A 19878-nucleotide genomic window follows, 5' to 3' on the forward strand; every position below is an offset into this window, starting at 1 on the left:
AGAGAGAGAGAGAGAGAGAGAGAGAGAAGAAAAATGGATGAAAAGTGTTATCGTGAGCGAACTTTCATATGCCGTTTCCTGAATAAAGATTGTTGAGCACGTTACGTACACTTTCAAAAAAAGTGTTAATTCTGTCTGTTACATTATATATATATATATATATATATATATATATATATATATATATATATATATATATATATATATATATATATATATATATATATATATATATATATATATATATATATATATATATATATATATATATATATATATATATATATATATATATATATATATATATATATATATATATATATATATATATATATATATATATATATATATATATATATATATATATATATATATATATATATATATATATATATATATATATATATATATATATATATATATATATATATATATATATATATATATATATATATATATATGCATATATATATATATATATATATATATATATATATATATATATATATATATATATATATATATATATATATATATATATATATATATATATATATATATATATATATATATATATATATATATATATATATATATATATATATATATATATATATATATATATATATATATATATATATATATATATATATATATATATATATATATATATATATATATATATATATATATATATATATATATATATATATATATATATATATATATATATATATATATATATATATATATATATATATATATATATATATATATATATATATATATATATATATATATATATATATATATATATATATATATATATATATATATATATATATATATATATATATATATATTTATTTATATATTTATTTATTTATATATATATTTATTTATCATATTATGTGAATGATAGTGATTATTGAAGTGTTGTATTTAGTTTGGCATCAGATCTCAAAGGAACTAATGATTTAAATAACTTAATAGCGTAATTTAGAATTGATAATGCAATTTTAATAGCAACATAGTATATGAACACGTGTGTGTTCAGCGAAGACTTGTTTCACTTCAGTTGTCATCAGTTGAGATAAGAGAGAGAGCTTTGTTTTGAGTTACACGATGACAGGTTGGAATAACAATTGCTGATCAGTTCTGGAAACCACTTGAGTTTTTTGTCTTGTTTGTAAAACAAGTCAGTCAAAATTAGCTGATTGCCGTATGTTTCAGTCGTGTAGAGGTTTCTGTAAAAGATTTGTCCCATACGAGAATAAGACGAGTGATTTCGTATTATTATGTGCATTGTTCGAGTCATGTATGCCACTTTGAGAGAAAGAATACATGTCCTGATCAGTTATGTCATGTTTTGTACGACTGCAGTTCAAAATGTTTTGCTTCCTTCTTGTAGAACTTTCTCTCGTATCTTGCACCCAAAATGCCTTAATGACGTCAGCTCCCTGCTTCTAGAACTTTTCTCTTGTGTTTCATACCCAAAATGCCTTAATAACGCCATGTGATTGTTGAATTTCTACTGGAATCCTGAAAATCTATTCATTCTTATTTCCAAGACCAATCAGTTTGGTTCCCTCTCTCTCTATCATTCTTAAAAAGAGATTACTTTTAACGTAGTATATTTGTGGCCACTGGTGTTAGTATTAACTTTTAAGATCTGAGTTTAGTAAAATTAATTAATTTGTAATGGCACCTGGTAGAAATGTGTGTTTTGTGAAGTTAGCGTAGCTGCAAAGGGATTTTACAGAGGTTTTCACAAGTTTGTGTAAGGTAACGTGAATTTCACTTATTAATACCATGGTATAATAATGTAGGGAAATTTTGCCCCAGTGAAATTATCATTGATAAATATTTTGCGTATTTATGTGCGTTTTTGTGATGGCAATCTTCATGTTTTCACATTTGTTTTTTATGTTTGTGATGTAACATTTATTTACATAACATTTTAAAAAATTTTGGTAATTTAACATTGCATACTTGATTTAATTTTCATTTATTAAGGTTTTCTTTTCAAATCTTGAGTAATTCTTGTTAGCTTAAATTTTTCTTGATTAATTTAAATTCCTGATAAATTAAAGTTTTTGTGAATTAGTTTTGTTTCATAATTTAATTCAAGAATTAATCAAGTTTTATATTATTTTCAAGAAATAGTAAATTTTTCAGATTGTGAATTCTAATTAAAAATTTTTAATTTAGAAATAAGTTTTTGTATTTAATATTTTTAGAAAAACAGTGTTTCATTTATTGACCACCAATGAATTGGATTAATTGTGTGTGCATAAGACAAAGTGATAAACATGTTTTGTTCTTTTAGTTTTGCTTAAGTGAATTAAGTTGTGTGATGAAATGATGCCCTTTTATTCTAGTTATTTCTTGTTTAATAGTGGATACCTCACACTATTCTTGATAAACTTAGTTTGATTTTTTCATGTGATTAATCAGCTTTTTAAGGGGTCACTGTTACCTTTAGAGTTCTCAGTCATAATTCCTATTGTTATGAGAGTTCAGGTATCTAGCTGAAGTGAGGTAAATTTTTGAATTTTGAGGTTAGCTGTTTAATAACCAGGTAACTGGTATGCATCGTGACAATATATATATACATATATATATATATATATATATATATATATATATATATATATATATATATATATATATATATATATATATATATATATATATATATATATATATATATATATATATATATATATATATATATATACATATATATATATATATACATATATATATATCTATATATATATATATATATTTATATATATATATATATATATATATATATATATATATATATATATATATATATATAATATATATATATATATATATATATATATATATATATATATATATATATATATATATATATATATATATATAAGATATATATATATATATATATATATATATATATATATATATATATATATATATATATATATATATATATATATATATATATATATATATATATATATATATATATATATATATATATATATATATATATATATATATATATATATATATATATATATATATATATATATGAATGTCTTTTCTGTAATACTACAGTGTAATATGAAAATAAGAAGGCCCATAAAACACTATTTAAACATTGAAACCAATTGCCCGAAATATATGGTTTCAACGTTTAAATAGTGTTTTATGAAACTTCTAGTTATTTTATAATATATATATATATATATATATATATATATATATATATATATATATATATATATATATATATATATATATATATATATATATATATGGTAATGGATGTGATAGTGTCTGGAGTGAAAGATCAGGTGCCTTGGAGTGTACTCTTTGCAGATGACATTGTGCTAGTGACCACCAGTAAGGAAGAAGCAGACAGGAAACTGGAGTTGTGGAGAAGTGCATTGGAGGACAGAGGCCTAAAGATAAGCAGAGCAAAAACGGAATATATGTGGATGAATGGAGGAGACCAAGAGGAAGCATCAACTTAGAGCAGGCAGAAGTAAAAAGAGCTACATCCTTTAAGTACCTTGGGTCGTGTGTCACTGATTGTGGAGGGATGGAGGAGGAAGTGAATCACAGAATACATCAGGTGTGTTATATGACAAAAGATTTAATGTAAAGATGAAGGGAAAAATGTACAAGAGCATTGTCAGACCTGCGTTGATGTATAGTTGTGAAACATGGCCTATGAAGAAAGCACAAGAGAGAAAGATGGAAGTGGCAGAAATGAGAATGCTGCGTTGGATGTGCGGAGTGACAAGAAGAGACAGGGTAAGGAATGACTTCATAAGAGGGACGGTGAAAGTTACAGAAACATCAAAGAAGCTGCAACAGAGACGATTGCAATGGTTTGGACATGTTATGAGAAGAGAGAGGAGGATTCTGTATGTAAAGAACCATGAATATGGAATTGCCTGGGACAAGGAGGAGAGGTAGACCAAGAATGAGATGGAGAGACACAGTTAACAGGGACATGCAGGAGAAGAACGTGAGTGAGGTAATGGTGCATGATCGCAGAAGATGGAGAAGACTAATAACAAACAGCGACCCCATATAAAGATGGGAAAAGCTGAAGATAATGAAAGAAGATATATATATATATATATATATATATATATATATATATATATATATATATATATATATATATATATATATATATATATATGTAGAATCTACTGGTTCGATTCTCGCGACCGCCATTCACAGGCTCTTCAATTACTTCCGTCAGGATATTTTCGGCTTTGTAGTTACAAGCATATCCAAAAAAAGCGCGAAGAATTCGAGAAGTTAAGAGGGTTTTGTGGCTATTAGAATTACATATGTGTCTGGTAAAAGTGACCAGTAGATTCTACATATATATTTCAGCCCAAAAAGCAATAAAAACGATTGCCCACTTGGCTACGATGGTGAGGATGGGTCTATTCCAGCTCTAACAAAATATGTCTGAAAACGACAGGTATATGTATGTACGAGAGGCGATAGACTTTTATCCTTCTCGTAGCCAGGTCGGCAACGTGACCTCCTTGTGAATATGGTAATGCGGGTTCGATTCTCGCGACCGCCATTCACAGGCTCTTCAATTTCTTCCGTCTGGATATTTTCGGCTTCGTAGTTACAAGCATATCCAAAAAAAGCGCGAAGAATTCGAGAAGTTAAGAGGGCATTGTGGCTATTAGAATTACACACACACATATTATATATATATATATATATATATATATATATATATATATATATATATATATATATATATATATATATATATATATATATATACTATAGGATATTTCGACAAGTGATTATGAACCTTCTCATCCGACCCCCTTTCTATTTCCTTGTCAAAACTATTTACAATAGTATCAGGAACGTCATTCAGGACCCACGCATATTGCAATAGTTTCTCAAGATTCTCTATCGCAATAGAGCCTCCATTTACCCAACCATAATTTCTCAAATTCTTCAAAAAATCCCTCGTAGCATCAAAACATCTAGCACTAAACGTAACCAGCGAATCATGGCCTTTACGGACTTTGAAAATAGCTCTGAGACCTCAAACTACATCGCAAGCTCCAGCTGTTCCATATGACGCTCTCAAAGAATCCTTAAAACCGCCCCAGGTCCTACACTTCAAAAAGTGATGACTCTGCCAACGGTCTCTGTTATCTCCTTTATCTAAACTGAGGAAACCTTTTGTTTCATTGAAAGCTTCTACCCCATCCGTTATTTTCTTGGCAACTAAAAAATTCGTCACCCCCTCTATAAAAATTTCGAGGGGAACTGAAAGAACACCATCATCCAGCCCAGGAAACGGCCGAATCCCCGGCATTTACGGATGTAAATTTGTGCAACATTGTTACTTTATCCTTATCTTCATTAGCCTCCACCATATCATCCGAACGGATAACCCTCCAAGTTCCAAGAACTTGACCAGATCTCAACTTCAAATGTAGAAAGAGAAACAAAGAGAAAGGACAAAAAGAGAAAGAAAAAAATAAATAAAAAAAATAAAACAGTTGAAAATTCAGCAAACTCCCAACACTAATGCAAATGTGAACCATGAAATTAAATTCTAAATGCCAAATGCGAACAATGAAGTGATCCTAATCGCAGATGTGAACCAAAAAAAATCTAAATCCCAAATGCTAACTATGAAGTAGAAATACTTCAGTCCACCCACACAAAGAAACTGGGCTCACAGAGAATGAGATAGCAGCGGAATAACTGCATCAGCCCGCTCTCAATGAAGTCACCAAATCGTCACTGCCCACTAACTCGATAACAGTGCACGATCGCTTCAATTGCACAAAAAACTGCTTCCTTCATCAAGGAGAACACACATACCAACCAAACAGACACACCCTACCTGATGATAATCTTAATTTCCTCATAATATAAGTCTCTTTGGAGCATACCTATACACTATTTTACCGAGTGTAGGCACCCGTTAAGTCACCAAAGCTCTGACTAACATGGACACGTAATAAAAAAAAAAAAAGCACTCGACCGCACTTGAACTGGCTTGTTTCCCTCTAATTCTGCCCTACAACCAACACAAAGAGAACACTTACGTAACAATATCCCTCTCTGTCTTCAATAACCTGGCTGCAAAAGTACCTAGAAACAATTACCAATCTGAAAAAAAAAAAAAAAATACACACACGCGCATAAACACACCCACTTAATCACACAAGGCCATTAATACCTGATCATGCGTTGCCATGTCTCTCAAGGGGATTGAAAATACCTTAGTCAACAGACCAATGCTACCATCCTAACTTTTCTCAGATTACTGGAACAAGCCCTATTACATCCTACATGACCTAATTTCCATGTCACCCGTCTTTCTCAGAGGCTTTCAGAGGTCCCTAGTTAGTTGCCACCAAATTACTGTAGCCCAGTTGAGAGGTAATTTCATTGTTTGCCTGTTACTACAAAGTCGAGACATCCTGTCTATCGGTAGCCTTGGTCGTGGCCGCATCGAAGGCTGCTGGTAGCGCATATCAGTACTCACTCGCTCTGCATTCTCTCTCTCTCTCTCTCTCTCTCTCTCTCTCTCTCTCTCTCTCTCTCTCTCTCTCAGGTCTATATGTTCCAAGCTTTAAAAAAATTTATTTGACAAAATCTAACATAACTAGATTGCAAGAAATAAGAGATAGAATAAAATGGTATATTAAAGTTCCCAAAAGATCATTCACATTATAGTCTTACACTTTAACTTGCAATGGGTCAAAATAAGTCAAAGTCCAGTACATTTCCAATGAGTACATCTTCAACCTCTTTCTCAGCAAAACATTTGAAGAAGTCAAATGGATTCCTTATTAACCCAAAAAACATCAAAATAAAGATATGGGAATTCCTCCCATGCTTTCAGTACCGCAGGTGTCCAGTGGGTTTGACAAACATCCCAGCAACCTTTCAAGGATGTATGGAGAATATTTTGGGAGATATGTTTTTGAATTTCTAGTCACTTATTTGGATGATATGATATTATTTTCAAAGACCATAGATGAAACTTATCAAGACTGGAGGCATTGTTGGAGCGCATAAAGTCATATGGAATGAAATTAAAGCCCAAGAAATCTCATTTTTTGCAAACGTGTAAGTTATCTAAGATTTAGCATTAGTGATCAAGGAATAGGACCTGAGTTAAGTAAGATTGAAGCAGTGAAGAAATGGAAGACACTTGAAACTATTAAGGAAGTGCGAGCCTTTCTGGGATTTGCAACTTTTTATAGAAGATTCATTCAAAATTTTGCGAAAATTGCCAAGGCACTCAATGAATTATTGAAAGGGGAAAAAGTAGAAATCCAGTCAAAAGATTAATGATCAATGGACAGAAGATGCGGAAATGGCCTTCCAGACATTAACAGAGAAATTGATAGCTGCCCCAGTACTGAAAGGGATTGAGTTTGGGAAAGCGTGTATATTAGAAATAGACGCCAGTTACGATGGACTGACTCGGTGCTGTTTTGTCCCAATATAAGGAGGATAAGTTGCATCCTGTAGCTTATGCAAGTAGGTCATTGAAACCGCATGAAAGAAACATGAAGAATTATTGTTCACGGAAACTAGAACTGTGTGCTTTGACGTGGGCTGTTACTGAAAAGTTTAAAAACTGTCTTATTGGCACAAAGTGCATAGTGTATACTGACAATGCCCCCTTGAGCAATCTCAGCACAGCAAAACTTGATCATACAGAACAAAAATGGGTGGCTGATTTATCAGTATTTGACACTGACCTCAAATTCAGACCAGGAAAACAAAATGTTAAAGCCGACATTCTGTCACGCAAGCCTGGAGAGGAGATAGTGATGAATGAAGACGAAGAAGTATGGGAAGCTCCTCATGAGGACGCAAATTTTGTTTGTGCCATAAGTAAACATCAGATTTTAGAGTGGGAGGATGTTGTTAATAAACAGAAAGCTTGCCCAGTTTTAAAGATTGTAAGGAAATGGATAGAAGGAGAAAATTAAGTTAGAAAACAGTATTTTTAAACCTCAATTAGTTACGTGGAAAAAAGAGAAAGAAAGTCTTGTGATAAAACATGACACTTTATAAGACTCATATGGATCAGTTAGGTGACAAGAAATATAGATTAGCCGTTCCTGTTCATTTAAGGTGGAAGTGTTTAATCGAAACTCATGATAAGCTGGGGCATCGGTGTATAGATAGAACTTGCAAATTGCTAAACTCTAGGGTTTATTGGCCCAACATGAAGGAATCTGTAACGGATTTCATAAGAAATTGTGAAACTTGTTTAAGGACAAAAGATGAATTACCATACAGAAATACCATTCCTGTTCATGTGGAAACTTCTCAGCCTGTGGAAATCGAGGCGATAGATTTTTGTTCCGTAGAAAGATCAACCTCTGGAAAGGAGCATATTTTAGTTTTAAATGATCTGTTTTAGCAAATACGTGTGGGCATATCCAACGAAGGATCAGAAAGCGACAACAGAGGCTAAAATTTGGTGGAAGAATTCTTTTATAAATTTGGAATTCCTCAGCAGCTTCATACTGATCAGGGGAGACATTTTGAAAGTGCTCTCATTAAGGAAATCTGCAAAAGATTTAATGTAAAGAAATCACATACTTCTCCATATCACCCTGAAGGAAATGGTTAGGTGGAAAGAATGAATAGAACTCTGTACGGACTACTTAGAAGTTTGGAGGAGAAGAAGAATAATTGGCCATTGTATTTGCAGAGTTTAGTTTTTGCGTATAATATAACACCTCATTCGGTGACAGAGTTTTCTGCATATTTCTTGTTTTTCGGAAGGGAACCATGTATTTCGATCGAGACCTGGGGGTATCTGGAAGATGTATACAAATTTCAAGACGGAGACTGGTTGGGTCAGCAATGCAAAATGCAAAAGAAGTTTGGGATTTGGTTAGAAGGAACACACAAAAGAACTGGGTATCAAATTAAAAGGCTATGCTAGCTTGAAGTCCATAGCAAGTGATTTGATGGTAGGACAAAGGTTTTATTATGAGAAAATAAAATCATTGGAAGAGCGAAACTAGGTGACAAATTCGGTAAAAGGAAATGGGTAATTGAAGAAGTACTTAACAGGTACTGTGGTTTGTATAGAGTTAGGCCCGAAGGAAGTGAAGCTAAGATTATCCACCGAAGGAATATTAAACCGTTAGTTGAGGTAGAAAGGAATGAGGGGGAAGAAAATGTTGCTGATTTGGATACGGAAAATAATAACCATGTAGAAACAGTTGATATGGATGACAGTAGCTTAGAAATGCCTGATATGGAAGAAGTTTGAACTAGGTTTGGGTTTGATTTTAGCAAACATGGTAATAGTGAACCTAAAATTAGTGTTGATGAAAACACTGAACAAGAGCAAGAAGTAATAATTAATGCCCCTCTACTGAGAGGACCAGAGAGGATACGAAACAGACAGTGATCAGAGTTGTAAATTGTTTTCCCTAGTACGAATAGATGGGGAATGAGTGTGTACGATGAGGGCATCGTAAAATTGTGAGGGGTGGGGGTGGATGATTATGTGTAGCACTGTATGTTCTCCGACAGATGACCTCTAAGCATTCGCAGCACCAATTGCCAAATAACAACCCTTAACAGGACAGCTAATGAGAGGCCAAATAGAGCTTCACGAACGGAACTACCTTCACGGACCTGTTGACCGGAGGAATTAGCCATTCGCTGGTTAAAATATCAGCGGAAGAGAATATTTTTAGAAAATGTAAATTAGATGAAGGGCCTGAAATTTACCAGACTTCGAGCTGGCTCATGCTATCGCCACTGTAAAGCGAACGCTTATATAAGCTCCAAGCAGAACTGCCTGGTATTATCCAGTCTTACTATACTATAACAGAACTGGTATGTTATTTATTTATCTGTTGATTTTCCTTTATATTGGTTATTGGTAATATTGTCAACGTAATTTACAAGTAGGGGATCTTTTTGTCTGAACATGATGAGAATTTTATCTAATTGAGTATTCGTTTGTTTCTGCTTGTAGGGTTGAAGGTTTTGTTTGTATCTGAAATAAAATCAAGAAGAAATGCTGCCGTAATTTGTATCTCCCCTTGATTGCAATATATATATATATATATATATATATATATATATATATATATATATATATATATATATATATATATATAAGCATTAAGCTACAAACGTCCTTTAATATCCAATTCATCTACCTCGGAAATAATATATTTTCATATATGTTACCGAAGGGGAATTTTTTAGTTGATAATAAGTTCGTTGTCCCGTGGGCTCGAACCAACGAAAGACAAGAACTCAGGACTACAGTGACGCCTTTACCCACACAGCCAACGAGTGAGGTATAAGTTGATACCGGCTCCCACCTACAAATCCCCGTCGAACTCAGGCATTTGTATTTAGAGTCGATATCAACCCACCTCTGCCATGCTGACCATGCAGTGCGTTTGTCGCATGCAGCCATATTATGACTTTTTATCACATCACCGTGATTCATATACAAGCATTAAGCTACAAACGTCCTTTAATATCCAATTCGCTCTACCTCTGAAATAATATATTTTCATATATGTTACCGAAGGGGAATTTTTTAGTTGATAATAAGTTCGTTGTCCTGTGGGCTCGAACCAACGAAAGACAAGAACTCAGGAATACAGTGACGCCTTTACCCACACGGCCAACAAGTGAGGTATAAGTTGATACCGGCTCCCACCTACAAATCCCCGTCGAACTCAGGTATTTGTATTTAGAGTCGATATCAACCCACCTCTGCCATGCTGACCATGCAGTGCATTTGTCGCACGCAGCCAAATTATGACTTTTATCACATCACCGTGATTCATATGCAAGCATTAAGCTACAAACGTCCTTTAATATCCAGTTCGCTATACCTCGAAATAATATATTTTTTCATATATGTTACCAAAAGGAATTTTTAGTTGATAATGAGTTAGGTCGCATGGGCTTAGAACCAGCGAAAGACAAGAACCTAGGGACTACAGTGACCCACATGGCCAATGAATAATTCTTCAATTTTGGAAAATTTGGAGGATAAGCTACTTATCTGGTGTTGAGCAGAGGTGGTGAGTTGTGTGAAGTGATTAGAAGCTTTACCAGAGACTATTTACCAGATATTACTAGGTGTGCTGATCTGATGCAACATGAGATCAAAGATCCAAAGAAGATGGCAGACCATTCAAAACAGAGAGCTTATCGCCTGTCACTGTATCATCGAGATGTTTTGAAGAAAGAAGGTGAATATTTGTTACAGTATGGATTAGCAGAACCCAGTTCAAGTCACTACAAGTTCTCCATGTGTTAGTGAAGAAACCGGATGGCTCATTTAGGATGTGTGTGTACTGATTATGAAACTGAATTCCATCAGTGTGGCTGACAATTATCCATAACTCTTATAGACAGTTACTTGATAATGTGGGGCAAGCCAAGTTTGTCTCCAAGATAGACTTGTTGAAGGGATACTATCAAATTCCCTTAGATGAGAATGCTAAGTTGCTGTCAGCTTTTATTACTCCTTTTGGACTGTTCCAGTATACTGTTCTGCCATTTGGTCTGATGAATGCACCTGCAACATTTCAACGAGTGATGGATCAACTGCTAGGGTCCATAGAAGGAATAGGTGCTTATGTTTGGATGACATAGACATTTACTCTACAACATGGGAAGAACATCTGAAGATCTGAGGAAGAGTTTTCAAGCAAGGGAAACCCAAGGACTAACAATTCAACCACACAGAAAGTGAGTTCGGGAAGGCAACTGTACGTATCTTGGGTTTGAAGTTGGGAAAGGCCTTCTTGCTCCAGTAAACGCTAATGTAGAGGTATCCGTAAGGCTACTCCCACCTACTACTAGAAAACAACTACAGAGATTTTTGGGCATGGCGGGATTCTATGACGTTTCTGCCAAATTTTATAACTGTAGTAGCCCCCTTAACAGACTTAACTAGTCCAAAGCTTAGTTTGTTTGGACTACAGAATGTCAAAATCGCTTGAAGGTAAGCCATTTAACTTCGGAATGATCACCAGACTCCAGAATTCAATAAATTTGTGATACAAGTTGATGCCTCTGACTGTGGAATTGGAGCTGTCCTACTTCAAGAAGATGAAAGTGAACGTTTGCATCCCGTATGTTTCATGTCTTCGAAACTGAAAAATCATCAGAAAGTGTATTCCACGATAGAAAAAGAAACTCTAGCCTTAATCACAGCATTGAAAAAGTTTAGTAATATGTGAACAGACCTAGGAATGAAGTTTTGGTGTCTGATCTGAAATCCGCTCATGTTTTACAGCGGATCGAAGTCACAACCGAGACTCACTCGGTGAGATCTCTGTGCTTGCAACCCTATAATATTAAGGTACAGCATATCTCGGTAAAGAACAACGTGGGTTGCGATTGCATCCGTTGGTCGTTGGATTCAACCCTGGGATAACCAATCTTCTGGGGAAGTAGTCTTATGCTGTGGTTTTCATAATGCAATGTCTCCCGTGTGTACTTGCATGTGTATTGTTGTATAATGTATAATCTTATGTTCAGAAGCACATATGCCGTAAAGAGTTAGCATAAAATTACAGTGAATTCTTCTTCCTGTGGTTTGAGAAGGCACGGTAGGCGTGTAGAGGAGGACAGAGGCTGATTGTTCTATGAGATGCAATTTGTTTAGTCGGTATTCAAAACTTGCTGAGATTAACACCTTCTCATATATTAAATCCATTAGTGTACAAAGACGTTACACAGGACTCGAAAAACACTATGGGAAAAACCTACCACGTAGATGAACACCCGCACAGAGAGTCACATTGAGGGCCATTATCCGTGCGAAAAAAGGAGCTGCTTTTTCCTCTAATCTCTCTCTCTCTCTCTCTCTCTCTCTCTCTCTCTCTCTCTTTCTCTCTCTCTCTCTCTCTCTCTCTCTCGCTCACTCTCGGGATTATGAATGTCCCGTTTTAATGTAATTGATATTTTGGTAGGCGATGGTCGATCATATCTTTAACTGTTTAATTCCTTAGTAAATGTGTCTGAGTTATCTGAACAGTGTATTTTATTAAGGGTGTGTGTAACGGTGCCTGAGTAAAAACACGAAGCAATTTGGTACCAAGGTATTGTAACATAATTATTGGGTTTTAGTGCACTAAAAATATATTTGCAGTGGTTATATGTAAAGATACCTTTTCATTTTTTTTATATATATTTTTTCGTGTTATATGTTTTATGCTTTATCTTTTGAAGAATTTTTCTTTTATACATATATGTGGTGTGTTTGCTATTGCCTTAAATTTTTGCTTTACATTTTTTTATATTTAATCTTTGCAGTATATTTCTGTGTCTTTTGTATTCATTTTTATATGATTGATTTATTTGCTTTATTTTGTTTAACACTTAGGAATTAATTTACTTGCAGTATATTTCCTTTCAATCAAGTTTTGTTATTTAACAATTTAATTCTTGGATAATTGATACTGATTAATTAATAAATTAATTTCTGATTTAATTTTGACTGACGATTAATTCAGATTTAATCCAATTTTGTTTTGTTTTCAAGTGATAATAATTTCCCTGAGACTGTTAAATGTCATGTGTAATCTTTGAATTTAGAAATAAATTTTTGTATTTAAAATATTATATCAGAGTTTCATTCATTGACCCACCTGTAATTTTGATTTGAATTAGAGATAGAGTGGTAAGTGAGATGTTTTCCTTCAAGTAATTGAAGTGAGCTCGAACCAGGGAAATGAAATAAATAGAAATACTTGAACTTTTATAATGTTACTGGAGTGATGCCCTTAGATTTTACCTCACACCTATTTTAATGAACACTATCTTTGATGTTGATAAGTTTATGAGGGTCACTGTTGTAGAGAAATCACTCGTTTGTGTGTGTGATGAGGTTCAGGTGTCTGTAGCTATTGTGAAGTAGCTGGTACTTTGAATAAATGGTAAGGTTGGTAATCAAATATCAAGTACTTAGATGCCAGGTTTGATTTGAAGAACAGACCTAGACACTCCGGGGTCACCATATATAAATGGTGCTAGACTCGAACAAGCATTTAGATACCAGGTTTGATTTGAAGAACAGACCTGGACACTTCCAAATCACAATATATATATATATATATATATATATATATGCCTGCTCTTATATATATATATATATGTATGTATGTATGTGTCTATGTATATACATAATCAGTATATTTTCAGATAAATGATCGCCATATTCACAAGTGAATAATACCCATGGTTAAAAGCCCTGCTCAAGAAGTACGTTGTCTGAGAGAGAGAGAGAGAGAGAGAGAGAGAGAGAGGCACTTTAACCGACCCTTAGCCAACTAAGAAAAAGAGGCCAAACATAAACGTAACTCTTGTATCTAAGTCAGGGTTCATCAAATGAGACGACGCAGCGTGGGCCACAGCCACGACTATCGTTAATATGCTTTCATCGTTCTTCTTCTCGGGTTTCCCAGCCAGTGATGACGCCAGTGTTCTGAATGTGAGGGGAGGCAGAGAAAGATTTCACGATACTGTTGCTGTGTGTCTTTGCTTTCAGTATTCAGCGGCACTTTCTTTATAATATGCTTGCATGCATGCATTTATAAATGTGTATCCTTTGATTGTATATCTGCAGAATAAACCGCAGTTCATTAGAGAAGATTTGTGTGTAGTACCATAGCTTCCATGTAGTACCATCGCTCATTCAATCGCATGTGAGAGACATTCCCTGGGTATTTCCAAGTCATTTTAGTCATATGCCAAGGAGTCCCAGGAGACATCCTTACGAGTACGCGCAGCGCAGAGTCTATAAAAGGTTGCCCACGTCTTGGTGGGAGTTCAGAGAGAAGAACACTGTTTGAGATAGTACTAGGCTAAACCACTTGAGCCAAAGAGGTGGAGTGTTCGAGTATGGCCGGTGCTACTTCCTTTCGTGTGCTTGTGACCATTCTTCTTCTTGCAATGGCTGGTCGCTGCTACTCGCAGCAAATGGATCATATTCAACTGAGCAGAATTGCAGACTCGATTGACAACCTCACTCAGGGAGTACAAGGTGAGGGAAAGAGCGTCGGAGAATCTTGGGGAAGTTCAATGAGCTGCTTCTTCCGGATTTGTGAATCTGTCTATTGTTACACAATATATTCGTATTATGGTTAAAAGAAATTACAATATTCACGTGATTTTAGTAGAGGCCTCAGGGATTACTAGTTAAAGTGAAGGAAAGTGTTGTGAAATAATGGTCTTCTGGCTGTCTCTTTACAGTGGTAAAATCACACACACACACATATATATACCATATATATATATATATATATATATATATATATATATATGTATATCATATATTATATAAATATATATATATATATATATATATATATATATATATATATATAAATATAAATATATATATATATATATATATATATATAAATATAAATATAAATATATATATATATATGTATATAAATATATATATATATACCATATATAATATATATATATGTATATATATATATATATATATATATATACTATATATATATATATATATATATATATATATATATATATATATATATATATATATATATATATAAAATAAATACACATACACATAACATATATATATATATATATATATATATATATATATATATATATATATATATATAAAATATATACAATATATATATATATATAATTATATAGATATAATATATATATAATATATATAAATATACATAATATACATATATATATATATATATATATATATATATTATATATATATATATATATATATATATATATATAACTATATATATATGTATATATATATATATATGATATATGCGTACTGGCTCTTCAAGATTGTCAAACGTTACCACGACCCATTTCCCTTATCACCGTTTCAAGTAAACTCAGAACCAGTGTGCTCCAATTCACAGTCATACACTCCTAGTTTCTTCTTAATGATGTCAATACTTCATTGGCCGGGACATGCAGTCCCGCACATTTATCTTAGAAGTTTTTGTAGTAAATGTGTAGATTAAGTGTGAGAGGTGGCCCTTAGGTACTTTTACCTACCCATTCCGCCATATGCTGCTGTTAGTAGATATTTTCTTAATTAAACAGGAGCCTCATAGAGGCCGTTGTGGCTTTGTGAGGAACCCCTGCCTTATGAATTGTGGGGTTACCGTGGGCGTAGTTGGGATCCTTGCCTCCTCTGACTTTAGTCCTTACTCAAATCCTTTACTTTTTCCACATCAGTTTCAAGATTCTTCAAAGCTTCCTTAACATTTTTGTTAAAGTCCCATTAACAATCTGCATGTCCGTTTTTTTATAACTCAGAGATATTGCTTTACTTAGTAACATCTCATTTTACCATGGTATATAGTCCGTGGAGTTCACTACTACCAAACACCAATCCCCCTTATCTGCTTTGTTTATCCTGATATTACTGAGACTGTTCCAGGCTTTTCCAGTCTTTCCAGAAACCTAAATCTGCCTTCATATAGGCAGCTTTGTAGTGAGGGCGGCGGGTGACGATTTATGAAAGAGATTAGGTATCTGGAAAAGTTAAGTATACCCGGTTACCAGACCACTGAGCACGATTAACAGCCTCTCTAAGGCTGGCCCGAAGGTTTAGACTTATTTTGCGTGGCTAAGAACCACTGGTTACTTAGCAACGGGACCTACAGCTATTGTTGGGAATCCGAACCACATTATAGCGAGAAATGAATTTTATCACCAGAAATAAATTCTCTAACTCTTCATCAGCCGGCCGCTGGTTGAACTCCGCCCATCGAGTGACAGTCTGAAGCTCAACCGACTCGGCCAACAAAGGGCTTAGGTATCTGGAAAGGTGAATATATATATATATATATATATATATATATATATATATATATATATATATATATATATATATATATATATATATATATATATATATATGTGTGTGTGTGTGTGTGTGTGTGTGTGTGTGTGTGTGTGTGTGTGTGTGTGTGTGTGTGTGTGTAATAAACCGCAGTTTATTCTACAGGTTCTAAAAAAATTAGAACTGGAATGGGGCTGGAATGACTGGCAGGGGTCAGAGACAAGCTGGGGAGGAGGGTGCAAAAACAAAACCACAAAAGTTACCTTTAATCCTAATTTATTATGTATAGTAATTTACAATATATACAAGTGAGTCCAGGTTTAGCATACATAACCAATTTAATAAATGTTAAAAAACAGCACCAGGCAAAATCAATGAAAAGTCTTAAAAAGGCCACACAAATGACTTAAACAATCACAATCAAAATAATGCAAAAGCATCTCAAAATTCAGTTACCTGAGCCATACACTGCTCGACACCATTAATATTAAGAATATATTGAAATCATCACCAGAGCCATACACTGCTCGACACCCTAATAACAATAACGTAATGAAAATCTTTACTAGAGCCATACACTGCCCAGCACCATTAATAATAATATTGTAATGAAAAACCATTACCAGAGCCATACACTGTTCGGACACCCTTAACAATAATAATGTAATGAAAATCATTACCAAAATAACATCAGTTACTAGAACCATACAGACAGCGTAAATAGATAAACAGGCATTACCAATAAACAAACAGGCAGCATAAACACTCATAAATAGTAAATGATAAAGCAACAACATGAAACTGCTCGGGTAACAACGAAAAACACAATATCAATATCCGTAGAGATAACACGATAGACCCAGCTGTCAAGAAGGATGAATGTAATCAGGCGAAACTCCTGTGAAGACAAAGTAGCCACCAACTGCTCAACTAGAACACAGTCATTAACACAGATGAATTACAGGAGAAACATCGAAATAGCACGTCTGCTGTTATACAGGAAGATCCACGGAAGACTATGATTTATCTATCCCACCATCCTTCAGCTGATGAGGCCAACAGGTAAGAAATACTTGCTGTTCCAACAAAGACTCCATGTTCCTAAAGTTGCCGAGAACCACCTCGCTGTTGTGCTAAACCCGACTGACTCCCTCTAAAACGAGGCGACAGACGGTCAAATCACCAAACCATAAACAAACACAGGACAGGTAAAAACAAAGGGGAACAATCGAAATAAGATTGCTCCAATTCCTAACCACTGCAAAACCTAGTATATATATATATATATATATATATATATATATATATATATATATATATATATATATATATATATATATATATACATATATATATATATATATATATATATATATATATATATATATATATATATATATATATATATATATATATATATATATATATGTATATGTATATGTATATGTATATATATATATATATATATATATATATATATATATATATATATATATATATATATATATATATATATATATATATATATATATATAATGTATATAACTGACATCAGGATTAAACTACAGTTTCTTAAACGAAAGGCCAGGGCACTACCAATTGAATCACGTGGGTCATAAAAGAAGCTGGAACTTGAGTACTTCTCTACCTGAGGTTTTATCTAGGAAGGCTGCCACCTATCATACCAGTGAATTTACCCAACTTCCTGACCCACCAGTGTCACCTGATGGCATTTCATTTGACTTACTCCTTCAGCGTTAATATGATGGGACTAATCCACACATGAGCATGTGAAACCAGATGACTCACTGATGGGTAAAGTTGGGTAAATTCACTGGTATGTTAGGTGGCAGCCTGCTTAGGTAACACCTCAGGTACAGAAGCACTTAAGTTCCAACTTCTTTTATGACCTGTGTGGGTCAACTGAAAGCTCTGGTCTTCTCATTTGATAGAGTTTTATATATATATATATATATATATATATATATATATATATATATATATATATATATATATATATATATATATATATATATATATATGACTTTTATCACATCACTGTGATTCATATTCAATCAGTAAGCTACAAACGTCCTTTAATATCCAATTGCTCTACCTCGGAAATAATATAATTTCATATATGTTACCGAAGGGGAATTTTTTAGTTGAAAATAAGTTCATCGTCTCATGGGCTCGAACCAGCGAAGACAAGAACTCAGGACTACAAATGAACACACACACACACATATATACAGTATATGTACACAAATATATATAAGTTTATGAATCACATCAGGATCAAACTCAGGTCTTTCAAATGAAATGCAAAGCTGCTGCCAACTATGCCACTTAAGTCATATAAGAAGTTGGAACCTAAATACAACAGTACCTAAGGCTTTATGTGGGCAGACTAACTACCTCTCATCCCAGCGAGTTTTTCCCAACTTTCTGTCTCAGCAGTGTCCCAGTTGAGAGCATTTCATTCAAATGATCCCTTCTGAGTCAATATGATAGAAATAATCAACACATAATCACAAGTGGAACAGGAATAAATTTCTTACTCACATCAGGATCAAGCCCAGGTCCTTCAATCGACAGGCAGGCCTCTGCCAACTAAGCCATGCAAGTCCTAAAAAGTTGGAACTCAATGCCACTGTGCACGTGGGCTTTACCTGGGCAGGCTAATTGCCTCGAATACCAGTGTGTTTTACCCAACTTTCCAGCTCAACAGTGACTCAACTGACAGCATTATTCATTCAAATTATCCCTTCTGATGATGCTCATAAGTCAGCAAGTTAGGGAAAACACGGTGGTATGTAAGGCAGCTAGCCTGTCCAGGTAAAGCCTTAGGTACAGTTGTACTTAGGTTTCAGCTTCTTTTATGAGTTGTGGGTTTAGTTGGCAGTGACCTTGCCTTTCATTTGAAGACCTGGGTTCAATCCTGGTGTGAGTAAGAAATTTAT

The sequence above is a fragment of the Macrobrachium rosenbergii genome, chromosome 48 (genome assembly GCF_040412425.1).
Source record: "Macrobrachium rosenbergii isolate ZJJX-2024 chromosome 48, ASM4041242v1, whole genome shotgun sequence".
NCBI classification, from domain to species: Eukaryota; Metazoa; Arthropoda; class Malacostraca; order Decapoda; family Palaemonidae; genus Macrobrachium; species Macrobrachium rosenbergii.